The 20,502-nt window shown below is 46.6% G+C and overlaps 59 non-coding genes across 59 annotated transcripts; all 59 read right to left on the bottom strand.

The window, feature by feature from the left end:
* Positions 1-117: 117 nt before the first annotated feature.
* TRNAV-UAC (transfer RNA valine (anticodon UAC)) lies at positions 118-190 on the bottom strand. The gene has a single exon. It is a non-coding gene; the product is annotated as a tRNA-Val (tRNA).
* A 119-nt stretch (positions 191-309) lies between these two features.
* TRNAV-AAC (transfer RNA valine (anticodon AAC)) lies at positions 310-382 on the bottom strand. Its single transcript has one exon. It is a non-coding gene; the product is annotated as a tRNA-Val (tRNA).
* Positions 383-980: 598 nt separating this feature from the next.
* Positions 981-1,053, bottom strand: TRNAV-CAC (transfer RNA valine (anticodon CAC)). The gene has a single exon. It is a non-coding gene; the product is annotated as a tRNA-Val (tRNA).
* A 117-nt stretch (positions 1,054-1,170) lies between these two features.
* TRNAV-UAC (transfer RNA valine (anticodon UAC)) lies at positions 1,171-1,243 on the bottom strand. The gene has a single exon. It is a non-coding gene; the product is annotated as a tRNA-Val (tRNA).
* A 118-nt stretch (positions 1,244-1,361) lies between these two features.
* TRNAV-AAC (transfer RNA valine (anticodon AAC)) lies at positions 1,362-1,434 on the bottom strand. The gene has a single exon. It is a non-coding gene; the product is annotated as a tRNA-Val (tRNA).
* A 598-nt stretch (positions 1,435-2,032) lies between these two features.
* Positions 2,033-2,105, bottom strand: TRNAV-CAC (transfer RNA valine (anticodon CAC)). Its single transcript has one exon. It is a non-coding gene; the product is annotated as a tRNA-Val (tRNA).
* A 117-nt stretch (positions 2,106-2,222) lies between these two features.
* On the bottom strand, positions 2,223-2,295 carry TRNAV-UAC (transfer RNA valine (anticodon UAC)). The gene has a single exon. It is a non-coding gene; the product is annotated as a tRNA-Val (tRNA).
* A 119-nt stretch (positions 2,296-2,414) lies between these two features.
* On the bottom strand, positions 2,415-2,487 carry TRNAV-AAC (transfer RNA valine (anticodon AAC)). Its single transcript has one exon. It is a non-coding gene; the product is annotated as a tRNA-Val (tRNA).
* A 598-nt stretch (positions 2,488-3,085) lies between these two features.
* On the bottom strand, positions 3,086-3,158 carry TRNAV-CAC (transfer RNA valine (anticodon CAC)). The gene has a single exon. It is a non-coding gene; the product is annotated as a tRNA-Val (tRNA).
* A 117-nt stretch (positions 3,159-3,275) lies between these two features.
* On the bottom strand, positions 3,276-3,348 carry TRNAV-UAC (transfer RNA valine (anticodon UAC)). Its single transcript has one exon. It is a non-coding gene; the product is annotated as a tRNA-Val (tRNA).
* A 118-nt stretch (positions 3,349-3,466) lies between these two features.
* Positions 3,467-3,539, bottom strand: TRNAV-AAC (transfer RNA valine (anticodon AAC)). Its single transcript has one exon. It is a non-coding gene; the product is annotated as a tRNA-Val (tRNA).
* A 598-nt stretch (positions 3,540-4,137) lies between these two features.
* TRNAV-CAC (transfer RNA valine (anticodon CAC)) lies at positions 4,138-4,210 on the bottom strand. The gene has a single exon. It is a non-coding gene; the product is annotated as a tRNA-Val (tRNA).
* Positions 4,211-4,327: 117 nt separating this feature from the next.
* Positions 4,328-4,400, bottom strand: TRNAV-UAC (transfer RNA valine (anticodon UAC)). Its single transcript has one exon. It is a non-coding gene; the product is annotated as a tRNA-Val (tRNA).
* Positions 4,401-4,519: 119 nt separating this feature from the next.
* On the bottom strand, positions 4,520-4,592 carry TRNAV-AAC (transfer RNA valine (anticodon AAC)). Its single transcript has one exon. It is a non-coding gene; the product is annotated as a tRNA-Val (tRNA).
* A 598-nt stretch (positions 4,593-5,190) lies between these two features.
* TRNAV-CAC (transfer RNA valine (anticodon CAC)) lies at positions 5,191-5,263 on the bottom strand. Its single transcript has one exon. It is a non-coding gene; the product is annotated as a tRNA-Val (tRNA).
* A 117-nt stretch (positions 5,264-5,380) lies between these two features.
* On the bottom strand, positions 5,381-5,453 carry TRNAV-UAC (transfer RNA valine (anticodon UAC)). The gene has a single exon. It is a non-coding gene; the product is annotated as a tRNA-Val (tRNA).
* A 119-nt stretch (positions 5,454-5,572) lies between these two features.
* Positions 5,573-5,645, bottom strand: TRNAV-AAC (transfer RNA valine (anticodon AAC)). Its single transcript has one exon. It is a non-coding gene; the product is annotated as a tRNA-Val (tRNA).
* A 598-nt stretch (positions 5,646-6,243) lies between these two features.
* Positions 6,244-6,316, bottom strand: TRNAV-CAC (transfer RNA valine (anticodon CAC)). Its single transcript has one exon. It is a non-coding gene; the product is annotated as a tRNA-Val (tRNA).
* A 117-nt stretch (positions 6,317-6,433) lies between these two features.
* TRNAV-UAC (transfer RNA valine (anticodon UAC)) lies at positions 6,434-6,506 on the bottom strand. The gene has a single exon. It is a non-coding gene; the product is annotated as a tRNA-Val (tRNA).
* Positions 6,507-6,624: 118 nt separating this feature from the next.
* On the bottom strand, positions 6,625-6,697 carry TRNAV-AAC (transfer RNA valine (anticodon AAC)). Its single transcript has one exon. It is a non-coding gene; the product is annotated as a tRNA-Val (tRNA).
* A 598-nt stretch (positions 6,698-7,295) lies between these two features.
* Positions 7,296-7,368, bottom strand: TRNAV-CAC (transfer RNA valine (anticodon CAC)). Its single transcript has one exon. It is a non-coding gene; the product is annotated as a tRNA-Val (tRNA).
* Positions 7,369-7,485: 117 nt separating this feature from the next.
* Positions 7,486-7,558, bottom strand: TRNAV-UAC (transfer RNA valine (anticodon UAC)). The gene has a single exon. It is a non-coding gene; the product is annotated as a tRNA-Val (tRNA).
* Positions 7,559-7,677: 119 nt separating this feature from the next.
* On the bottom strand, positions 7,678-7,750 carry TRNAV-AAC (transfer RNA valine (anticodon AAC)). Its single transcript has one exon. It is a non-coding gene; the product is annotated as a tRNA-Val (tRNA).
* Positions 7,751-8,348: 598 nt separating this feature from the next.
* TRNAV-CAC (transfer RNA valine (anticodon CAC)) lies at positions 8,349-8,421 on the bottom strand. The gene has a single exon. It is a non-coding gene; the product is annotated as a tRNA-Val (tRNA).
* Positions 8,422-8,538: 117 nt separating this feature from the next.
* TRNAV-UAC (transfer RNA valine (anticodon UAC)) lies at positions 8,539-8,611 on the bottom strand. Its single transcript has one exon. It is a non-coding gene; the product is annotated as a tRNA-Val (tRNA).
* A 119-nt stretch (positions 8,612-8,730) lies between these two features.
* On the bottom strand, positions 8,731-8,803 carry TRNAV-AAC (transfer RNA valine (anticodon AAC)). The gene has a single exon. It is a non-coding gene; the product is annotated as a tRNA-Val (tRNA).
* Positions 8,804-9,401: 598 nt separating this feature from the next.
* On the bottom strand, positions 9,402-9,474 carry TRNAV-CAC (transfer RNA valine (anticodon CAC)). The gene has a single exon. It is a non-coding gene; the product is annotated as a tRNA-Val (tRNA).
* A 117-nt stretch (positions 9,475-9,591) lies between these two features.
* Positions 9,592-9,664, bottom strand: TRNAV-UAC (transfer RNA valine (anticodon UAC)). Its single transcript has one exon. It is a non-coding gene; the product is annotated as a tRNA-Val (tRNA).
* A 118-nt stretch (positions 9,665-9,782) lies between these two features.
* TRNAV-AAC (transfer RNA valine (anticodon AAC)) lies at positions 9,783-9,855 on the bottom strand. Its single transcript has one exon. It is a non-coding gene; the product is annotated as a tRNA-Val (tRNA).
* A 598-nt stretch (positions 9,856-10,453) lies between these two features.
* Positions 10,454-10,526, bottom strand: TRNAV-CAC (transfer RNA valine (anticodon CAC)). Its single transcript has one exon. It is a non-coding gene; the product is annotated as a tRNA-Val (tRNA).
* A 117-nt stretch (positions 10,527-10,643) lies between these two features.
* On the bottom strand, positions 10,644-10,716 carry TRNAV-UAC (transfer RNA valine (anticodon UAC)). The gene has a single exon. It is a non-coding gene; the product is annotated as a tRNA-Val (tRNA).
* A 119-nt stretch (positions 10,717-10,835) lies between these two features.
* TRNAV-AAC (transfer RNA valine (anticodon AAC)) lies at positions 10,836-10,908 on the bottom strand. Its single transcript has one exon. It is a non-coding gene; the product is annotated as a tRNA-Val (tRNA).
* Positions 10,909-11,506: 598 nt separating this feature from the next.
* Positions 11,507-11,579, bottom strand: TRNAV-CAC (transfer RNA valine (anticodon CAC)). The gene has a single exon. It is a non-coding gene; the product is annotated as a tRNA-Val (tRNA).
* A 117-nt stretch (positions 11,580-11,696) lies between these two features.
* TRNAV-UAC (transfer RNA valine (anticodon UAC)) lies at positions 11,697-11,769 on the bottom strand. The gene has a single exon. It is a non-coding gene; the product is annotated as a tRNA-Val (tRNA).
* A 119-nt stretch (positions 11,770-11,888) lies between these two features.
* Positions 11,889-11,961, bottom strand: TRNAV-AAC (transfer RNA valine (anticodon AAC)). The gene has a single exon. It is a non-coding gene; the product is annotated as a tRNA-Val (tRNA).
* A 598-nt stretch (positions 11,962-12,559) lies between these two features.
* On the bottom strand, positions 12,560-12,632 carry TRNAV-CAC (transfer RNA valine (anticodon CAC)). Its single transcript has one exon. It is a non-coding gene; the product is annotated as a tRNA-Val (tRNA).
* A 117-nt stretch (positions 12,633-12,749) lies between these two features.
* TRNAV-UAC (transfer RNA valine (anticodon UAC)) lies at positions 12,750-12,822 on the bottom strand. Its single transcript has one exon. It is a non-coding gene; the product is annotated as a tRNA-Val (tRNA).
* A 119-nt stretch (positions 12,823-12,941) lies between these two features.
* Positions 12,942-13,014, bottom strand: TRNAV-AAC (transfer RNA valine (anticodon AAC)). Its single transcript has one exon. It is a non-coding gene; the product is annotated as a tRNA-Val (tRNA).
* Positions 13,015-13,612: 598 nt separating this feature from the next.
* TRNAV-CAC (transfer RNA valine (anticodon CAC)) lies at positions 13,613-13,685 on the bottom strand. The gene has a single exon. It is a non-coding gene; the product is annotated as a tRNA-Val (tRNA).
* Positions 13,686-13,802: 117 nt separating this feature from the next.
* On the bottom strand, positions 13,803-13,875 carry TRNAV-UAC (transfer RNA valine (anticodon UAC)). Its single transcript has one exon. It is a non-coding gene; the product is annotated as a tRNA-Val (tRNA).
* A 118-nt stretch (positions 13,876-13,993) lies between these two features.
* Positions 13,994-14,066, bottom strand: TRNAV-AAC (transfer RNA valine (anticodon AAC)). Its single transcript has one exon. It is a non-coding gene; the product is annotated as a tRNA-Val (tRNA).
* Positions 14,067-14,664: 598 nt separating this feature from the next.
* TRNAV-CAC (transfer RNA valine (anticodon CAC)) lies at positions 14,665-14,737 on the bottom strand. Its single transcript has one exon. It is a non-coding gene; the product is annotated as a tRNA-Val (tRNA).
* A 117-nt stretch (positions 14,738-14,854) lies between these two features.
* TRNAV-UAC (transfer RNA valine (anticodon UAC)) lies at positions 14,855-14,927 on the bottom strand. The gene has a single exon. It is a non-coding gene; the product is annotated as a tRNA-Val (tRNA).
* Positions 14,928-15,046: 119 nt separating this feature from the next.
* Positions 15,047-15,119, bottom strand: TRNAV-AAC (transfer RNA valine (anticodon AAC)). The gene has a single exon. It is a non-coding gene; the product is annotated as a tRNA-Val (tRNA).
* A 598-nt stretch (positions 15,120-15,717) lies between these two features.
* Positions 15,718-15,790, bottom strand: TRNAV-CAC (transfer RNA valine (anticodon CAC)). Its single transcript has one exon. It is a non-coding gene; the product is annotated as a tRNA-Val (tRNA).
* A 117-nt stretch (positions 15,791-15,907) lies between these two features.
* TRNAV-UAC (transfer RNA valine (anticodon UAC)) lies at positions 15,908-15,980 on the bottom strand. The gene has a single exon. It is a non-coding gene; the product is annotated as a tRNA-Val (tRNA).
* Positions 15,981-16,099: 119 nt separating this feature from the next.
* Positions 16,100-16,172, bottom strand: TRNAV-AAC (transfer RNA valine (anticodon AAC)). The gene has a single exon. It is a non-coding gene; the product is annotated as a tRNA-Val (tRNA).
* Positions 16,173-16,770: 598 nt separating this feature from the next.
* On the bottom strand, positions 16,771-16,843 carry TRNAV-CAC (transfer RNA valine (anticodon CAC)). Its single transcript has one exon. It is a non-coding gene; the product is annotated as a tRNA-Val (tRNA).
* Positions 16,844-16,960: 117 nt separating this feature from the next.
* TRNAV-UAC (transfer RNA valine (anticodon UAC)) lies at positions 16,961-17,033 on the bottom strand. Its single transcript has one exon. It is a non-coding gene; the product is annotated as a tRNA-Val (tRNA).
* A 118-nt stretch (positions 17,034-17,151) lies between these two features.
* On the bottom strand, positions 17,152-17,224 carry TRNAV-AAC (transfer RNA valine (anticodon AAC)). Its single transcript has one exon. It is a non-coding gene; the product is annotated as a tRNA-Val (tRNA).
* Positions 17,225-17,822: 598 nt separating this feature from the next.
* On the bottom strand, positions 17,823-17,895 carry TRNAV-CAC (transfer RNA valine (anticodon CAC)). The gene has a single exon. It is a non-coding gene; the product is annotated as a tRNA-Val (tRNA).
* A 117-nt stretch (positions 17,896-18,012) lies between these two features.
* Positions 18,013-18,085, bottom strand: TRNAV-UAC (transfer RNA valine (anticodon UAC)). The gene has a single exon. It is a non-coding gene; the product is annotated as a tRNA-Val (tRNA).
* A 119-nt stretch (positions 18,086-18,204) lies between these two features.
* On the bottom strand, positions 18,205-18,277 carry TRNAV-AAC (transfer RNA valine (anticodon AAC)). The gene has a single exon. It is a non-coding gene; the product is annotated as a tRNA-Val (tRNA).
* Positions 18,278-18,875: 598 nt separating this feature from the next.
* On the bottom strand, positions 18,876-18,948 carry TRNAV-CAC (transfer RNA valine (anticodon CAC)). The gene has a single exon. It is a non-coding gene; the product is annotated as a tRNA-Val (tRNA).
* Positions 18,949-19,065: 117 nt separating this feature from the next.
* On the bottom strand, positions 19,066-19,138 carry TRNAV-UAC (transfer RNA valine (anticodon UAC)). The gene has a single exon. It is a non-coding gene; the product is annotated as a tRNA-Val (tRNA).
* A 119-nt stretch (positions 19,139-19,257) lies between these two features.
* On the bottom strand, positions 19,258-19,330 carry TRNAV-AAC (transfer RNA valine (anticodon AAC)). Its single transcript has one exon. It is a non-coding gene; the product is annotated as a tRNA-Val (tRNA).
* A 598-nt stretch (positions 19,331-19,928) lies between these two features.
* TRNAV-CAC (transfer RNA valine (anticodon CAC)) lies at positions 19,929-20,001 on the bottom strand. Its single transcript has one exon. It is a non-coding gene; the product is annotated as a tRNA-Val (tRNA).
* Positions 20,002-20,118: 117 nt separating this feature from the next.
* On the bottom strand, positions 20,119-20,191 carry TRNAV-UAC (transfer RNA valine (anticodon UAC)). Its single transcript has one exon. It is a non-coding gene; the product is annotated as a tRNA-Val (tRNA).
* A 118-nt stretch (positions 20,192-20,309) lies between these two features.
* On the bottom strand, positions 20,310-20,382 carry TRNAV-AAC (transfer RNA valine (anticodon AAC)). The gene has a single exon. It is a non-coding gene; the product is annotated as a tRNA-Val (tRNA).
* Between the last annotated feature and the right edge of the window lie 120 nt (positions 20,383-20,502).

Here is a 20,502-nt window from a genome sequence, read left to right as displayed (position 1 = left end):
CCATTCTTGCTAGTTTTTGTGTCTTCCAAGCTGTAGGTCTATGCTAAAGTACAATGGGTGAAAAAAGCAGAGGAAAGCGGCGTAGACTGTGGCTAAAAGCACAAATGAGGTGCATTGTGTTTCTGCCCGGTTTCGAACCGGGGACCTTTCGCATGTAAGGCGAACGTGATAACCACTACACTACAGAAACCTAATCTTGGGATTTTTTTTGTGTCTTCCAACCTGAAAGTCTATGCTAAAGTACAATGGGTGAAAAAAGCAGCGGAAAGCGGCGTAGACTGTGGCTAAAAGCACAAACGAGGTGCATTGTGTTTCTGCCCGGTTTCGAACCGGGGACCTTTCGCGTGTTAGGCGAACGTGATAACCACTACACTACAGAAACCCACCACGGCTGCCTGCTTTCGGACGTGAGGTCGGAAGCACTGGTCACCTCGTGGGTTACTTTTTGTTTCTGGTTTTTTCATAGCTTGAGTTTCCTTTACCTTCCTTGCAGATTAAAACATTCTCAAAACAGCCGCTACTGCCAAGAAACTGTGAGTCATATACGTCAGCTCTAGCTTTTCTACACCTGTTTCTCAACAGCTCAGCTGAAGATATACACCAATGGTCTTCAGGTTTTCCAGGTCAGCTGACTAGGCAGGAGAGCCAAAGTCCACATTCCCATTGCCTTTGGGTCCAGAAAGTAAGTATATCTAAACACTTAGAGCAATAGGCAGCAGGTTTTGCTGCTCAACTCACATAGGGTCTGCAGTGAAAATTTCCCTGTGTGGGACAAGATAACCAGCTCACCTAAAAGCTTCAAGCAAGGGTTTTCAAGTACTCCTTGTCAACTCACACTCCAGGAGATGAAGAACTGACATTGTGGGGAATGCACGGAAACTCTGACGGAGATGTGCAAATTTCACGTACGGCTGTTACACGGGAAAGGCGTGGGACAAGTGTTGAGTCAACCTATGCGGGAAAAAGTTAAAGGTAAGCATTGTTTCTGCCCGGTTTCGAACCGGGGACCTTTCGCGTGTGAGGCGAACGTGATAACCACGACACTACAGAAACCCATTCTTGCTAGTTTTTGTGTCTTCCAAGCTGTAGGTCTATGCTAAAGTACAATGGGTGAAAAAAGCAGAGGAAAGCGGCGTAGACTGTGGCTAAAAGCACAAATGAGGTGCATTGTGTTTCTGCCCGGTTTCGAACTGGGGACCTTTCGCGTGTAAGGCGAACGTGATAACCACTACACTACAGAAACCTAATCTTGGGATTTTTTTGTGTCTTCCAACCTGAAAGTCTATGCTAAAGTACAATGGGTGAAAAAAGCAGCGGAAAGCGGCGTAGACTGTGGCTAAAAGCACAAATGAGGTGCATTGTGTTCCTGCCCGGTTTCGAACCGGGGACCTTTCGCGTGTTAGGCGAACGTGATAACCACTACACTACAGAAACCCACCACGGCTGCCTGCTTTCGGACGTTAGGTCGGAAGCACTGGTCACCTTGTGGGTTACTTTTTGTTTCTGGTTTTTTCATAGCTTGAGTTTCCTTTACCTTCCTTGCAGATTAAAACATTCTCAAAACAGCCGCTACTGCCAAGAAACTGTGAGTCATATACGTCAGCTCTAGCTTTTCTACACCTGTTTCTCAACAGCTCAGCTGAAGATATACACCAATGGTCTTCAGGTTTTCCAGGTCAGCTGACTAGGCAGGAGAGCCAAAGTCCACATTCCCATTGCCTTTGGGTCCAGAAAGTAAGTATATCTAAACACTTAGAGCAATAGGCAGCAGGTTTTGCTGCTCAACTCACATAGGGTCTGCAGTGAAAATTTCCCTGTGTGGGACAAGATAACCAGCTCACCTAAAAGCTTCAAGCAAGGGTTTTCAAGTACTCCTTGTCAACTCACACTCCAGGAGATGAAGAACTGACATTGTGGGGAATGCACGGAAACTCTGACGGAGATGTGCAAATTTCACGTACGGCTGTTACACGGGAAAGGCGTGGGACAAGTGTTGAGTCAACCTATGCGGGAAAAAGTTAAAGGTAAGCATTGTTTCTGCCCGGTTTAGAACCGGGGACCTTTCGCGTGTGAGGCGAACGTGATAACCACTACACTACAGAAACCCATTCTTGCTAGTTTTTGTGTCTTCCAAGCTGTAGGTCTATGCTAAAGTACAATGGGTGAAAAAAGCAGAGGAAAGCGGCGTAGACTGTGGCTAAAAGCACAAATGAGGTGCATTGTGTTTCTGCCCGGTTTCGAACCGGGGACCTTTCGCGTGTAAGGCGAACGTGATAACCACTACACTACAGAAACCTAATCTTGGGATTTTTTTTGTGTCTTCCAACCTGAAAGTCTATGCTAAAGTACAATGGGTGAAAAAAGCAGCGGAAAGCGGCGTAGACTGTGGCTAAAAGCACAAACGAGGTGCATTGTGTTTCTGCCCGGTTTCGAACCGGGGACCTTTCGCGTGTTAGGCGAACGTGATAACCACTACACTACAGAAACCCACCACGGCTGCCTGCTTTCGGACGTGAGGTCGGAAGCACTGGTCACCTCGTGGGTTACTTTTTGTTTCTGGTTTTTTCATAGCTTGAGTTTCCTTTACCTTCCTTGCAGATTAAAACATTCTCAAAACAGCCGCTACTGCCAAGAAACTGTGAGTCATATACGTCAGCTCTAGCTTTTCTACACCTGTTTCTCAACAGCTCAGCTGAAGATATACACCAATGGTCTTCAGGTTTTCCAGGTCAGCTGACTAGGCAGGAGAGCCAAAGTCCACATTCCCATTGCCTTTGGGTCCAGAAAGTAAGTATATCTAAACACTTAGAGCAATAGGCAGCAGGTTTTGCTGCTCAACTCACATAGGGTCTGCAGTGAAAATTTCCCTGTGTGGGACAAGATAACCAGCTCACCTAAAAGCTTCAAGCAAGGGTTTTCAAGTACTCCTTGTCAACTCACACTCCAGGAGATGAAGAACTGACATTGTGGGGAATGCACGGAAACTCTGACGGAGATGTGCAAATTTCACGTACGGCTGTTACACGGGAAAGGCGTGGGACAAGTGTTGAGTCAACCTATGCGGGAAAAAGTTAAAGGTAAGCATTGTTTCTGCCCGGTTTCGAACCGGGGACCTTTCGCGTGTGAGGCGAATGTGATAACCACTACACTACAGAAACCCATTCTTGCTAGTTTTTGTGTCTTCCAAGCTGTAGGTCTATGCTAAAGTACAATGGGTGAAAAAAGCAGAGGAAAGCGGCGTAGACTGTGGCTAAAAGCACAAATGAGGTGCATTGTGTTTCTGCCCGGTTTCGAACTGGGGACCTTTCGCGTGTAAGGCGAACGTGATAACCACTACACTACAGAAACCTAATCTTGGGATTTTTTTGTGTCTTCCAACCTGAAAGTCTATGCTAAAGTACAATGGGTGAAAAAAGCAGCGGAAAGCGGCGTAGACTGTGGCTAAAAGCACAAATGAGGTGCATTGTGTTCCTGCCCGGTTTCGAACCGGGGACCTTTCGCGTGTTAGGCGAACGTGATAACCACTACACTACAGAAACCCACCACGGCTGCCTGCTTTCGGACGTGAGGTCGGAAGCACTGGTCACCTCGTGGGTTACTTTTTGTTTCTGGTTTTTTCATAGCTTGAGTTTCCTTTACCTTCCTTGCAGATTAAAACATTCTCAAAACAGCCGCTACTGCCAAGAAACTGTGAGTCATATACGTCAGCTCTAGCTTTTCTACACCTGTTTCTCAACAGCTCAGCTGAAGATATACACCAATGGTCTTCAGGTTTTCCAGGTCAGCTGACTAGGCAGAAGAGCCAAAGTCCACATTCCCATTGCCTTTGGGTCCAGAAAGTAAGTATATCTAAACACTTAGAGCAATAGGCAGCAGGTTTTGCTGCTCAACTCACATAGGGTCTGCAGTGAAAATTTCCCTGTGTGGGACAAGATAACCAGCTCACCTAAAAGCTTCAAGCAAGGGTTTTCAAGTACTCCTTGTCAACTCACACTCCAGGAGATGAAGAACTGACATTGTGGGGAATGCACGGAAACTCTGACGGAGATGTGCAAATTTCACGTACGGCTGTTACACGGGAAAGGCGTGGGACAAGTGTTGAGTCAACCTATGCGGGAAAAAGTTAAAGGTAAGCATTGTTTCTGCCCGGTTTAGAACCGGGGACCTTTCGCGTGTGAGGCGAACGTGATAACCACTACACTACAGAAACCCATTCTTGCTAGTTTTTGTGTCTTCCAAGCTGTAGGTCTATGCTAAAGTACAATGGGTGAAAAAAGCAGAGGAAAGCGGCGTAGACTGTGGCTAAAAGCACAAATGAGGTGCATTGTGTTTCTGCCCGGTTTCGAACCGGGGACCTTTCGCGTGTAAGGCGAACGTGATAACCACTACACTACAGAAACCTAATCTTGGGATTTTTTTTGTGTCTTCCAACCTGAAAGTCTATGCTAAAGTACAATGGGTGAAAAAAGCAGCGGAAAGCGGCGTAGACTGTGGCTAAAAGCACAAACGAGGTGCATTGTGTTTCTGCCCGGTTTCGAACCGGGGACCTTTCGCGTGTTAGGCGAACGTGATAACCACTACACTACAGAAACCCACCACGGCTGCCTGCTTTCGGACGTGAGGTCGGAAGCACTGGTCACCTCGTGGGTTACTTTTTGTTTCTGGTTTTTTCATAGCTTGAGTTTCCTTTACCTTCCTTGCAGATTAAAACATTCTCAAAACAGCCGCTACTGCCAAGAAACTGTGAGTCATATACGTCAGCTCTAGCTTTTCTACACCTGTTTCTCAACAGCTCAGCTGAAGATATACACCAATGGTCTTCAGGTTTTCCAGGTCAGCTGACTAGGCAGGAGAGCCAAAGTCCACATTCCCATTGCCTTTGGGTCCAGAAAGTAAGTATATCTAAACACTTAGAGCAATAGGCAGCAGGTTTTGCTGCTCAACTCACATAGGGTCTGCAGTGAAAATTTCCCTGTGTGGGACAAGATAACCAGCTCACCTAAAAGCTTCAAGCAAGGGTTTTCAAGTACTCCTTGTCAACTCACACTCCAGGAGATGAAGAACTGACATTGTGGGGAATGCACGGAAACTCTGACGGAGATGTACAAATTTCACGTACGGCTGTTACACGGGAAAGGCGTGGGACAAGTGTTGAGTCAACCTATGCGGGAAAAAGTTAAAGGTAAGCATTGTTTCTGCCCGGTTTCGAACCGGGGACCTTTCGCGTGTGAGGCGAATGTGATAACCACTACACTACAGAAACCCTATCTTGCTAGTTTTTGTGTCTTCCAAGCTGTAGGTCTATGCTAAAGTACAATGGGTGAAAGAAGCAGAGGAAAGCGGCGTAGACTGTGGCTAAAAGCACAAATGAGGTGCATTGTGTTTCTGCCCGGTTTCGAACCGGGGACCTTTCGCGTGTAAGGCAAACGTGATAACCACTACACTACAGAAACCTAATCTTGGGATTTTTTTTGTGTCTTCCAACCTGAAAGTCTATGCTAAAGTACAATGGGTGAAAAAAGCAGCGGAAAGCGGCGTAGACTGTGGCTAAAAGCACAAACGAGGTGCATTGTGTTTCTGCCCGGTTTCGAACCAGGGACCTTTCGCGTGTTAGGCGAACGTGATAACCACTACACTACAGAAACCCTCCACAGCTGCCTGCTTTCGGACGTGAGGTCGGAAGCACTGGTCACCTCGTGGGTTACTTTTTGTTTCTGGTTTTTTCATAGCTTGAGTTTCCTTTACCTTCCTTGCAGATTAAAACATTCTCAAAACAGCCGCTACTGCCAAGAAACTGTGAGTCATATACGTCAGCTCTAGCTTTTCTACACCTGTTTCTCAACAGCTCAGCTGAAGATATACACCAATGGTCTTCAGGTTTTCCAGGTCAGCTGACTAGGCAGGAGAGCCAAAGTCCACATTCCCATTGCCTTTGGGTCCAGAAAGTAAGTATATCTAAACACTTAGAGCAATAGGCAGCAGGTTTTGCTGCTCAACTCACATAGGGTCTGCAGTGAAAATTTCCCTGTGTGGGACAAGATAACCAGCTCACCTAAAAGCTTCAAGCAAGGGTTTTCAAGTACTCCTTGTCAACTCACACTCCAGGAGATGAAGAACTGACATTGTGGGGAATGCACGGAAACTCTGACGGAGATGTGCAAATTTCACGTACGGCTGTTACACGGGAAAGGCGTGGGACAAGTGTTGAGTCAACCTATGCGGGAAAAAGTTAAAGGTAAGCATTGTTTCTGCCCGGTTTAGAACCGGGGACCTTTCGCGTGTGAGGCGAACGTGATAACCACTACACTACAGAAACCCATTCTTGCTAGTTTTTGTGTCTTCCAAGCTGTAGGTCTATGCTAAAGTACAATGGGTGAAAAAAGCAGAGGAAAGCGGCGTAGACTGTGGCTAAAAGCACAATTGAGGTGCATTGTGTTTCTGCCCGGTTTCGAACTGGGGACCTTTCGCGTGTAAGGCGAACGTGATAACCACTACACTACAGAAACCTAATCTTGGGAACTTTTTGTGTCTTCCAACCTGAAAGTCTATGCTAAAGTACAATGGGTGAAAAAAGCAGCGGAAAGCGGCGTAGACTGTGGCTAAAAGCACAAATGAGGTGCATTGTGTTTCTGCCCGGTTTCGAACCGGGGACCTTTCGCGTGTTAGGCGAACGTGATAACCACTACACTACAGAAACCCACCACGGCTGCCTGCTTTCGGACGTGAGGTCGGAAGCACTGGTCACCTCGTGGGTTACTTTTTGTTTCTGGTTTTTTCATAGCTTGAGTTTCCTTTACCTTCCTTGCAGATTAAAACATTCTCAAAACAGCCGCTACTGCCAAGAAACTGTGAGTCATATACGTCAGCTCTAGCTTTTCTACACCTGTTTCTCAACAGCTCAGCTGAAGATATACACCAATGGTCTTCAGGTTTTCCAGGTCAGCTGACTAGGCAGGAGAGCCAAAGTCCACATTCCCATTGCCTTTGGGTCCAGAAAGTAAGTATATCTAAACACTTAGAGCAATAGGCAGCAGGTTTTGCTGCTCAACTCACATAGGGTCTGCAGTGAAAATTTCCCTGTGTGGGACAAGATAACCAGCTCACCTAAAAGCTTCAAGCAAGGGTTTTCAAGTACTCCTTGTCAACTCACACTCCAGGAGATGAAGAACTGACATTGTGGGGAATGCACGGAAACTCTGACGGAGATGTGCAAATTTCACGTACGGCTGTTACACGGGAAAGGCGTGGGACAAGTGTTGAGTCAACCTATGCGGGAAAAAGTTAAAGGTAAGCATTGTTTCTGCCCGGTTTCGAACCGGGGACCTTTTGCGTGTGAGGCGAATGTGATAACCACTACACTACAGAAACCCTATCTTGCTAGTTTTTGTGTCTTCCAAGCTGTAGGTCTATGCTAAAGTACAATGGGTGAAAAAAGCAGAGGAAAGCGGCGTAGACTGTGGCTAAAAGCACAAACGAGGTGCATTGGGTTTCTGCCCGGTTTCGAACCGGGGACCTTTCGCGTGTAAGGCGAACGTGATAACCACTACACTACAGAAACCTAATCTTGGGATTTTTTTCGTGTCTTCCAACCTGAAAGTCTATGCTAAAGTACAATGGGTGAAAAAAGCAGCGGAAAGCGGCGTAGACTGTGGCTAAAAGCACAAACGAGGTGCATTGTGTTTCTGCCCGGTTTCGAACCGGGGACCTTTCGCGTGTTAGGCGAACGTGATAACCACTACACTACAGAAACCCACCACAGCTGCCTGCTTTCGGACGTGAGGTTGGAAGCACTGGTCACCTCGTGGGTTACTTTTTGTTTCTGGTTTTTTCATAGCTTGAGTTTCCTTTACCTTCCTTGCAGATTAAAACATTCTCAAAACAGCCGCTACTGCCAAGAAACTGTGAGTCATATACGTCAGCTCTAGCTTTTCTACACCTGTTTCTCAACAGCTCAGCTGAAGATATACACCAATGGTCTTCAGGTTTTCCAGGTCAGCTGACTAGGCAGGAGAGCCAAAGTCCACATTCCCATTGCCTTTGGGTCCAGAAAGTAAGTATATCTAAACACTTAGAGCAATAGGCAGCAGGTTTTGCTGCTCAACTCACATAGGGTCTGCAGTGAAAATTTCCCTGTGTGGGACAAGATAACCAGCTCACCTAAAAGCTTCAAGCAAGGGTTTTCAAGTACTCCTTGTCAACTCACACTCCAGGAGATGAAGAACTGACATTGTGGGGAATGCACGGAAACTCTGACGGAGATGTGCAAATTTCACGTACGGCTGTTACACGGGAAAGGCGTGGGACAAGTGTTGAGTCAACCTATGCGGGAAAAAGTTAAAGGTAAGCATTGTTTCTGCCCGGTTTAGAACCGGGGACCTTTCGCGTGTGAGGCGAACGTGATAACCACTACACTACAGAAACCCATTCTTGCTAGTTTTTGTGTCTTCCAAGCTGTAGGTCTATGCTAAAGTACAATGGGTGAAAAAAGCAGAGGAAAGCGGCGTAGACTGTGGCTAAAAGCACAAATGAGGTGCATTGTGTTTCTGCCCGGTTTCGAACCGGGGACCTTTCGCGTGTAAGACGAACGTGATAACCACTACACTACAGAAACCTAATCTTGGGATTTTTTTTGTGTCTTCCAACCTGAAAGTCTATGCTAAAGTACAATGGGTGAAAAAAGCAGCGGAAAGCGGCGTAGACTGTGGCTAAAAGCACAAACGAGGTGCATTGTGTTTCTGCCCGGTTTCGAACCGGGGACCTTTCGCGTGTTAGGCGAACGTGATAACCACTACACTACAGAAACCCACCATGGCTGCCTGCTTTCGGACGTGAGGTCGGAAGCACTGGTCACCTCGTGGGTTACTTTTTGTTTCTGGTTTTTTCATAGCTTGAGTTTCCTTTACCTTCCTTGCAGATTAAAACATTCTCAAAACAGCCGCTACTGCCAAGAAACTGTGAGTCATATACGTCAGCTCTAGCTTTTCTACACCTGTTTCTCAACAGCTCAGCTGAAGATATACACCAATGGTCTTCAGGTTTTCCAGGTCAGCTGACTAGGCAGGAGAGCCAAAGTCCACATTCCCATTGCCTTTGGGTCCAGAAAGTAAGTATATCTAAACACTTAGAGCAATAGGCAGCAGGTTTTGCTGCTCAACTCACATAGGGTCTGCAGTGAAAATTTCCCTGTGTGGGACAAGATAACCAGCTCACCTAAAAGCTTCAAGCAAGGGTTTTCAAGTACTCCTTGTCAACTCACACTCCAGGAGATGAAGAACTGACATTGTGGGGAATGCACGGAAACTCTGACGGAGATGTGCAAATTTCACGTACGGATGTTACACGGGAAAGGCGTGGGACAAGTGTTGAGTCAACCTATGCGGGAAAAAGTTAAAGGTAAGCATTGTTTCTGCCCGGTTTCGAACCGGGGACCTTTCGCGTGTGAGGCGAACGTGATAACCACTACACTACAGAAACCCATTATTGCTAGTTTTTGTGTCTTCCAAGCTGTAGGTCTATGCTAAAGTACAATGGGTGAAAAAAGCAGAGGAAAGCGGCGTAGACTGTGGCTAAAAGCACAAATGAGGTGCATTGTGTTTCTGCCCGGTTTCGAACTGGGGACCTTTCGCATGTAAGGCGAACGTGATAACCACTACACTACAGAAACCTAATCTTGGGAATTTTTTGTGTCTTCCAACCTGAAAGTCTATGCTAAAGTACAATGGGTGAAAAAAGCAGCGGAAAGCGGCGTAGACTGTGGCTAAAAGCACAAATGAGGTGCATTGTGTTTCTGCCCGGTTTCGAACCGGGGACCTTTCGCGTGTTAGGCGAACGTGATAACCACTACACTACAGAAACCCACCACGGCTGCCTGCTTTCGGACGTGAGGTCGGAAGCACTGGTCACCTCGTGGGTTACTTTTTGTTTCTGTTTTTTTCATAGCTTGAGTTTCCTTTACCTTCCTTGCAGATTAAAACATTCTCAAAACAGCCGCTACTGCCAAGAAACTGTGAGTCATATACGTCAGCTCTAGCTTTTCTACACCTGTTTCTCAACAGCTCAGCTGAAGATATACACCAATGGTCTTCAGGTTTTCCAGGTCAGCTGACTAGGCAGGAGAGCCAAAGTCCACATTCCCATTGCCTTTGGGTCCAGAAAGTAAGTATATCTAAACACTTAGAGCAATAGGCAGCAGGTTTTGCTGCTCAACTCACATAGGGTCTGCAGTGAAAATTTCCCTGTGTGGGACAAGATAACCAGCTCACCTAAAAGCTTCAAGCAAGGGTTTTCAAGTACTCCTTGTCAACTCACACTCCAGGAGATGAAGAACTGACATTGTGGGGAATGCACGGAATCTCTGACGGAGATGTGCAAATTTCACGTACGGCTGTTACACGGGAAAGGCGTGGGACAAGTGTTGAGTCAACCTATGCGGGAAAAAGTTAAAGGTAAGCATTGTTTCTGCCCGGTTTTGAACCGGGGACCTTTCGCGTGTGAGGCGAACGTGATAACCACTACACTACAGAAACCCTTTCTTGCTAGTTTTTGTGTCTTCCAAGCTGTAGGTCTATGCTAAAGTACAATGGGTGAAAAAATCAGAGGAAAGCGGCGTAGACTGTGGCTAAAATCACAAACGAGGTGCATTGTGTTTCTGCCCGGTTTCGAACCGGGGACCTTTCGCGTGTAAGGCGAACGTGATAACCACTACACTACAGACACCTAATCTTGGGATTTTTTTCGTGTCTTCCAACCTGAAAGTCTATGCTAAAGTACAATGGGTGAAAAAAGTAGCGGAAAGCGGCGCAGACTGTGGCTAAAAGAACAAATGAGGTGCATTGTGTTTCTGCCCGGTTTCGAACCGGGGACCTTTCGCGTGTTAGGCGAACGTGATAACCACTACACTACAGAAACCCACCACGGCTGCCTGCTTTCGGATGTGAGGTCGGAAGCACTGGTCACCTCGTGGGTTACTTTTTGTTTCTGGTTTTTTCATAGCTTGAGTTTCCTTTACCTTCCTTGCAGATTAAAACATTCTCAAAACAGCCGCTACTGCCAAGAAACTGTGAGTCATATACGTCAGCTCTAGCTTTTCTACACCTGTTTCTCAACAGCTCAGCTGAAGATATACACCAATGGTCTTCAGGTTTTCCAGGTCAGCTGACTAGGCAGGAGAGCCAAAGTCCACATTCCCATTGCCTTTGGGTCCAGAAAGTAAGTATATCTAAACACTTAGAGCAATAGGCAGCAGGTTTTGCTGCTCAACTCACATAGGGTCTGCAGTGAAAATTTCCCTGTGTGGGACAAGATAACCAGCTCACCTAAAAGCTTCAAGCAAGGGTTTTCAAGTACTCCTTGTCAACTCACACTCCAGGAGATGAAGAACTGACATTGTGGGGAATGCACGGAAACTCTGACGGAGATGTGCAAATTTCACGTACGGCTGTTACACGGGAAAGGCGTGGGACAAGTGTTGAGTCAACCTATGCGGGAAAAAGTTAAAGGTAAGCATTGTTTCTGCCCGGTTTCGAACCGGGGACCTTTCGCGTGTGAGGCGAATGTGATAACCACTACACTACAGAAACCCTATCTTGCTAGTTTTTGTGTCTTCCAAGCTGTAGGTCTATGCTAAAGTACAATGGGTGAAAAAAGCAGAGGAAAGCGGCGTAGACTGTGGCTAAAAGCACAAACGAGGTGCATTGTGTTTCTGCCCGGTTTCGAACCGGGGACCTTTCGCGTGTAAGGCGAACGTGATAACCACTACACTACAGAAACCTAATCTTGGGATTTTTTTTGTGTCTTCCAACCTGAAAGTCTATGCTAAAGTACAATGGGTGAAAAAAGCAGCGGAAAGCGGCGTAGACTGTGGCTAAAAGCACAAACGAGGTGCATTGTGTTTCTGCCCGGTTTCGAACCGGGGACCTTTCGCGTGTTAGGCGAACGTGATAACCACTACACTACAGAAACCCACCACGGCTGCCTGCTTTCGGACGTGAGGTCGGAAGCACTGGTCACCTCGTGGGTTACTTTTTGTTTCTGGTTTTTTCATAGCTTGAGTTTCCTTTACCTTCCTTGCAGATTAAAACATTCTCAAAACAGCCGCTACTGCCAAGAAACTGTGAGTCATATACGTCAGCTCTAGCTTTTCTACACCTGTTTCTCAACAGCTCAGCTGAAGATATACACCAATGGTCTTCAGGTTTTCCAGGTCAGCTGACTAGGCAGGAGAGCCAAAGTCCACATTCCCATTGCCTTTGGGTCCAGAAAGTAAGTATATCTAAACACTTAGAGCAATAGGCAGCAGGTTTTGCTGCTCAACTCACATAGGGTCTGCAGTGAAAATTTCCCTGTGTGGGACAAGATAACCAGCTCACCTAAAAGCTTCAAGCAAGGGTTTTCAAGTACTCCTTGTCAACTCACACTCCAGGAGATGAAGAACTGACATTGTGGGGAATGCACGGAAACTCTGACGGAGATGTTCAAATTTCACGTACGGCTGTTACACGGGAAAGGCGTGGGACAAGTGTTGAGTCAACCTATGCGGGAAAAAGTTAATGGTAAGCATTGTTTCTGCCCGGTTTAGAACCGGGGACCTTTCGCGTGTGAGGCGAACGTGATAACCACTACACTACAGAAACCCATTCTTGCTAGTTTTTGTGTCTTCCAAGCTGTAGGTCTATGCTAAAGTACAATGGGTGAAAAAAGCAGAGGAAAGCGGCGTAGACTGTGGCTAAAAGCACAAATGAGGTGCATTGTGTTTCTGCCCGGTTTCGAACCGGGGACCTTTCGCGTGTAAGGCAAACGTGATAACCACTACACTACAGAAACCTAATCTTGGGATTTTTTTTGTGTCTTCCAACCTGAAAGTCTATGCTAAAGTACAATGGGTGAAAAAAGCAGCGGAAAGCGGCGTAGACTGTGGCTAAAAGCACAAACGAGGTGCATTGTGTTTCTGCCCGGTTTCGAACCAGGGACCTTTCGCGTGTTAGGCGAACGTGATAACCACTACACTACAGAAACCCTCCACAGCTGCCTGCTTTCGGACGTGAGGTCGGAAGCACTGGTCACCTCGTGGGTTACTTTTTGTTTCTGTTTTTTTCATAGCTTGAGTTTCCTTTACCTTCCTTGCAGATTAAAACATTCTCAAAACAGCCGCTACTGCCAAGAAACTGTGAGTCATATACGTCAGCTCTAGCTTTTCTACACCTGTTTCTCAACAGCTCAGCTGAAGATATACACCAATGGTCTTCAGGTTTTCCAGGTCAGCTGACTAGGCAGGAGAGCCAAAGTCCACATTCCCATTGCCTTTGGGTCCAGAAAGTAAGTATATCTAAACACTTAGAGCAATAGGCAGCAGGTTTTGCTGCTCAACTCACATAGGGTCTGCAGTGAAAATTTCCCTGTGTGGGACAAGATAACCAGCTCACCTAAAAGCTTCAAGCAAGGGTTTTCAAGTACTCCTTGTCAACTCACACTCCAGGAGATGAAGAACTGACATTGTGGGGAATGCACGGAAACTCTGACGGAGATGTGCAAATTTCACGTACGGCTGTTACACGGGAAAGGCGTGGGACAAGTGTTGAGTCAACCTATGCGGGAAAAAGTTAAAGGTAAGCATTGTTTCTGCCCGGTTTCGAACCGGGGACCTTTCGCGTGTGAGGCGAACGTGATAACCACTACACTACAGAAACCCATTCTTGCTAGTTTTTGTGTCTTCCAAGCTGTAGGTCTATGCTAAAGTACAATGGGTGAAAAAAGCAGAGGAAAGCGGCGTAGACTGTGGCTAAAAGCACAATTGAGGTGCATTGTGTTTCTGCCCGGTTTCGAACTGGGGACCTTTCGCGTGTAAGGCGAACGTGATAACCACTACACTACAGAAACCTAATCTTGGGAACTTTTTGTGTCTTCCAACCTGAAAGTCTATGCTAAAGTACAATGGGTGAAAAAAGCAGCGGAAAGCGGCGTAGACTGTGGCTAAAAGCACAAACGAGGTGCATTGTGTTTCTGCCCGGTTTCGAACCGGGGACCTTTCGCGTGTTAGGCGAACGTGATAACCACTACACTACAGAAACCCACCACGGCTGCCTGCTTTCGGACGTGAGGTCGGAAGCACTGGTCACCTCGTGGGTTACTTTTTGTTTCTGGTTTTTTCATAGCTTGAGTTTCCTTTACCTTCCTTGCAGATTAAAACATTCTCAAAACAGCCGCTACTGCCAAGAAACTGTGAGTCATATACGTCAGCTCTAGCTTTTCTACACCTGTTTCTCAACAGCTCAGCTGAAGATATACACCAATGGTCTTCAGGTTTTCCAGGTCAGCTGACTAGGCAGGAGAGCCAAAGTCCACATTCCCATTGCCTTTGGGTCCAGAAAGTAAGTATATCTAAACACTTAGAGCAATAGGCAGCAGGTTTTGCTGCTCAACTCACATAGGGTCTGCAGTGAAAATTTCCCTGTGTGGGACAAGATAACCAGCTCACCTAAAAGCTTCAAGCAAGGGTTTTCAAGTACTCCTTGTCAACTCACACTCCAGGAGATGAAGAACTGACATTGTGGGGAATGCACGGAAACTCTGACGGAGATGTGCAAATTTCACGTACGGCTGTTACACGGGAAAGGCGTGGGACAAGTGTTGAGTCAACCTATGCGGGAAAAAGTTAAAGGTAAGCATTGTTTCTGCCCGGTTTCGAACCGGGGACCTTTTGCGTGTGAGGCGAATGTGATAACCACTACACTACAGAAACCCTATCTTGCTAGTTTTTGTGTCTTCCAAGCTGTAGGTCTATGCTAAAGTACAATGGGTGAAAAAAGCAGAGGAAAGCGGCGTAGACTGTGGCTAAAAGCACAAACGAGGTGCATTGTGTTTCTGCCCGGTTTCGAACCGGGGACCTTTCGCGTGTAAGGCGAACGTGATAACCACTACACTACAGAAACCTAATCTTGGGATTTTTTTTGTGTCTTCCAACCTGAAAGTCTATGCTAAAGTACAATGGGTGAAAAAAGCAGCGGAAAGCGGCGTAGACTGTGGCTAAAAGCACAAACGAGGTGCATTGTGTTTCTGCCCGGTTTCGAACCGGGGACCTTTCGCGTGTTAGGCGAACGTGATAACCACTACACTACAGAAACCCACCACGGCTGCCTGCTTTCGGACGTGAGGTTGGAAGCACTGGTCACCTCGTGGGTTACTTTTTGTTTCTGGTTTTTTCATAGCTTGAGTTTCCTTTACCTTCCTTGCAGATTAAAACATTCTCAAAACAGCCGCTACTGCCAAGAAACTGTGAGTCATATACGTCAGCTCTAGCTTTTCTACACCTGTTTCTCAACAGCTCAGCTGAAGATATACACCAATGGTCTTCAGGTTTTCCAGGTCAGCTGACTAGGCAGGAGAGCCAAAGTCCACATTCCCATTGCCTTTGGGTCCAGAAAGTAAGTATATCTAAACACTTAGAGCAATAGGCAGCAGGTTTTGCTGCTCAACTCACATAGGGTCTGCAGTGAAAATTTCCCTGTGTGGGACAAGATAACCAGCTCACCTAAAAGCTTCAAGCAAGGGTTTTCAAGTACTCCTTGTCAACTCACACTCCAGGAGATGAAGAACTGACATTGTGGGGAATGCACGGAAACTCTGACGGAGATGTGCAAATTTCACGTACGGCTGTTACACGGGAAAGGCGTGGGACAAGTGTTGAGTCAACCTATGCGGGAAAAAGTTAAAGGTAAGCATTGTTTCTGCCCGGTTTAGAACCGGGGACCTTTCGCGTGTGAGGCGAACGTGATAACCACTACACTACAGAAACCCATTCTTGCTAGTTTTTGTGTCTTCCAAGCTGTAGGTCTATGCTAAAGTACAATGGGTGAAAAAAGCAGAGGAAAGCGGCGTAGACTGTGGCTAAAAGCACAAATGAGGTGCATTGTGTTTCTGCCCGGTTTCGAACCGGGGACCTTTCGCGTGTAAGACGAACGTGATAACCACTACACTACAGAAACCTAATCTTGGGATTTTTTTTGTGTCTTCCAACCTGAAAGTCTATGCTAAAGTACAATGGGTGAAAAAAGCAGCGGAAAGCGGCGTAGACTGTGGCTAAAAGCACAAACGAGGTGCATTGTGTTTCTGCCCGGTTTCGAACCGGGGACCTTTCGCGTGTTAGGCGAACGTGATAACCACTACACTACAGAAACCCACCACGGCTGCCTGCTTTCGGACGTGAGGTCGGAAGCACTGGTCACCTCGTGGGTTACTTTTTGTTTCTGGTTTTTTCATAGCTTGAGTTTCCTTTACCTTCCTTGCAGATTAAAACATTCTCAAAACAGCCGCTACTGCCAAGAAACTGTGAGTCATATACGTCAGCTCTAGCTTTTCTACACCTGTTTCTCAACAGCTCAGCTGAAGATATACACCAATGGTCTTCAGGTTTTCCAGGTCAGCTGACTAGGCAGGAGAGCCAAAGTCCACATTCCCATTGCCTTTGGGTCCAGAAAGTAAGTATATCTAAACACTTAGAGCAATAGGCAGCAGGTTTTGCTGCTCAACTCACATAGGGTCTGCAGTGAAAATTTCCCTGTGTGGGACAAGATAACCAGCTCACCTAAAAGCTTCAAGCAAGGGTTTTCAAGTACTCCTTGTCAACTCACACTCCAGGAGATGAAGAACTGACATTGTGGGGAATGCACGGAAACTCTGACGGAGATGTGCAAATTTCACGTACGGATGTTACACGGGAAAGGCGTGGGACAAGTGTTGAGTCAACCTATGCGGGAAAAAGTTAAAGGTAAGCATTGTTTCTGCCCGGTTTCGAACCGGGGACCTTTCGCGTGTGAGGCGAACGTGATAACCACTACACTACAGAAACCCATTATTGCTAGTTTTTGTGTCTTCCAAGCTGTAGGTCTATGCTAAAGTACAATGGGTGAAAAAAGCAGAGGAAAGCGGCGTAGACTGTGGCTAAAAGCACAAATGAGGTGCATTGTGTTTCTGCCCGGTTTCGAACTGGGGACCTTTCGCATGTAAGGCAAACGTGATAACCACTACACTACAGAAACCTAATCTTGGGAATTTTTTGTGTCTTCCAACCTGAAAGTCTATGCTAAAGTACAATGGGTGAAAAAAGCAGCGGAAAGCGGCGTAGACTGTGGCTAAAAGCACAAATGAGGTGCATTGTGTTTCTGCCCGGTTTCGAACCGGGGACCTTTCGCGTGTTAGGCGAACGTGATAACCACTACACTACAGAAACCCACCACGGCTGCCTGCTTTCGGACGTGAGGTCGGAAGCACTGGTCACCTCGTGGGTTACTTTTTGTTTCTGGTTTTTTCATAGCTTGAGTTTCCTTTACCTTCCTTGCAGATTAAAACATTCTCAAAACAGCCGCTACTGCCAAGAAACTGTGAGTCATATACGTCAGCTCTAGCTTTTCTACACCTGTTTCTCAACAGCTCAGCTGAAGATATACACCAATGGTCTTCAGGTTTTCCAGGTCAGCTGACTAGGCAGGAGAGCCAAAGTCCACATTCCCATTGCCTTTGGGTCCAGAAAGTAAGTATATCTAAACACTTAGAGCAATAGGCAGCAGGTTTTGCTGCTCAACTCACATAGGGTCTGCAGTGAAAATTTCCCTGTGTGGGACAAGATAACCAGCTCACCTAAAAGCTTCAAGCAAGGGTTTTCAAGTACTCCTTGTCAACTCACACTCCAGGAGATGAAGAACTGACATTGTGGGGAATGCACGGAAACTCTGACGGAGATGTGCAAATTTCACGTACGGCTGTTACACGGGAAAGGCGTGGGACAAGTGTTGAGTCAACCTATGCGGGAAAAAGTTAATGGTAAGCATTGTTTCTGCCCGGTTTCGAACCGGGGACCTTTTGCGTGTGAGGCGAATGTGATAACCACTACACTACAGAAACCCTATCTTGCTAGTTTTTGTGTCTTCCAAGCTGTAGGTCTATGCTAAAGTACAATGGGTGAAAAAAGCAGAGGAAAGCGGCGTAGACTGTGGCTAAAAGCACAAACGAGGTGCATTGGGTTTCTGCCCGGTTTCGAACCGGGGACCTTTCGCGTGTAAGGCGAACGTGATAACCACTACACTACAGAAACCTAATCTTGGGATTTTTTTCGTGTCTTCCAACCTGAAAGTCTATGCTAAAGTACAATGGGTGAAAAAAGCAGCGGAAAGCGGCGTAGACTGTGGCTAAAAGCACAAACGAGGTGCATTGTGTTTCTGCCCGGTTTCGAACCGGGGACCTTTCGCGTGTTAGGCGAACGTGATAACCACTACACTACAGAAACCCACCACGGCTGCCTGCTTTCGGACGTGAGGTTGGAAGCACTGGTCACCTCGTGGGTTACTTTTTGTTTCTGGTTTTTTCATAGCTTGAGTTTCCTTTACCTTCCTTGCAGATTAAAACATTCTCAAAACAGCCGCTACTGCCAAGAAACTGTGAGTCATATACGTCAGCTCTAGCTTTTCTACACCTGTTTCTCAACAGCTCAGCTGAAGATATACACCAATGGTCTTCAGGTTTTCCAGGTCAGCTGACTAGGCAGGAGAGCCAAAGTCCACATTCCCATTGCCTTTGGGTCCAGAAAGTAAGTATATCTAAACACTTAGAGCAATAGGCAGCAGGTTTTGCTGCTCAACTCACATAGGGTCTGCAGTGAAAATTTCCCTGTGTGGGACAAGATAACCAGCTCACCTAAAAGCTTCAAGCAAGGGTTTTCAAGTACTCCTTGTCAACTCACACTCCAGGAGATGAAGAACTGACATTGTGGGGAATGCACGGAAACTCTGACGGAGATGTGCAAATTTCACGTACGGCTGTTACACGGGAAAGGCGTGGGACAAGTGTTGAGTCAACCTATGCGGGAAAAAGTTAAAGGTAAGCATTGTTTCTGCCCGGTTTCGAACCGGGGACCTTTCGCGTGTGAGGCGAACGTGATAACCACTACACTACAGAAACCCATTCTTGCTAGTTTTTGTGTCTTCCAAGCTGTAGGTCTATGCTAAAGTACAATGGGTGAAAAAAGCAGAGGAAAGCGGCGTAGACTGTGGCTAAAAGCACAAATGAGGTGCATTGTGTTTCTGCCCGGTTTCGAACCGGGGACCTTTCGCGTGTAAGACGAACGTGATAACCACTACACTACAGAAACCTAATCTTGGGATTTTTTTTGTGTCTTCCAACCTGAAAGTCTATGCTAAAGTACAATGGGTGAAAAAAGCAGCGGAAAGCGGCGTAGACTGTGGCTAAAAGCACAAACGAGGTGCATTGTGTTTCTGCCCGGTTTCGAACCGGGGACCTTTCGCGTGTTAGGCGAACGTGATAACCACTACACTACAGAAACCCACCACGGCTGCCTGCTTTCGGACGTGAGGTCGGAAGCACTGGTCACCTCGTGGGTTACTTTTTGTTTCTGGTTTTTTCATAGCTTGAGTTTCCTTTACCTTCCTTGCAGATTAAAACATTCTCAAAACAGCCGCTACTGCCAAGAAACTGTGAGTCATATACGTCAGCTCTAGCTTTTCTACACCTGTTTCTCAACAGCTCAGCTGAAGATATACACCAATGGTCTTCAGGTTTTCCAGGTCAGCTGACTAGGCAGGAGAGCCAAAGTCCACATTCCCATTGCCTTTGGGTCCAGAAAGTAAGTATATCTAAACACTTAGAGCAATAGGCAGCAGGTTTTGCTGCTCAACTCACATAGGGTCTGCAGTGAAAATTTCCCTGTGTGGGACAAGATAACCAGCTCACCTAAAAGCTTCAAGCAAGGGTTTTCAAGTACTCCTTGTCAACTCACACTCCAGGAGATGAAGAACTGACATTGTGGGGAATGCACGGAAACTCTGACGGAGATGTGCAAATTTCACGTACGGATGTTACACGGGAAAGGCGTGGGACAAGTGTTGAGTCAACCTATGCGGGAAAAAGTTAAAGGTAAGCATTGTTTCTGCCCGGTTTCGAACCGGGGACCTTTCGCGTGTGAGGCGAACGTGATAACCACTACACTACAGAAACCCATTATTGCTAGTTTTTGTGTCTTCCAAGCTGTAGGTCTATGTTAAAGTACAATGGGTGAAAAAAGCAGAGGAAAGCGGCGTAGACTGTGGCTAAAAGCACAAATGAGGTGCATTGTGTTTCTGCCCGGTTTCGAACTGGGGACCTTTCGCATGTAAGGCGAACGTGATAACCACTACACTACAGAAACCTAATCTTGGGAATTTTTTGTGTCTTCCAACCTGAAAGTCTATGCTAAAGTACAATGGGTGAAAAAAGCAGCGGAAAGCGGCGTAGACTGTGGCTAAAAGCACAAATGAGGTGCATTGTGTTTCTGCCCGGTTTCGAACCGGGGACCTTTCGCGTGTTAGGCGAACGTGATAACCACTACACTACAGAAACCCACCACGGCTGCCTGCTTTCGGACGTGAGGTCGGAAGCACTGGTCACCTCGTGGGTTACTTTTTGTTTCTGGTTTTTTCATAGCTTGAGTTTCCTTTACCTTCCTTGCAGATTAAAACA

The sequence above is a fragment of the Staurois parvus genome, unplaced genomic scaffold, assembly GCF_062004578.1.
Source record: "Staurois parvus isolate SC_StPar_1 unplaced genomic scaffold, SC_StPar_1.0 ptg000025l, whole genome shotgun sequence".
Taxonomy (NCBI): Eukaryota; Metazoa; Chordata; class Amphibia; order Anura; family Ranidae; genus Staurois; species Staurois parvus.
The sequence above is the reverse complement of the archived record's forward strand: the minus strand, read 5'-3'. Positions and strand labels throughout refer to the sequence as shown.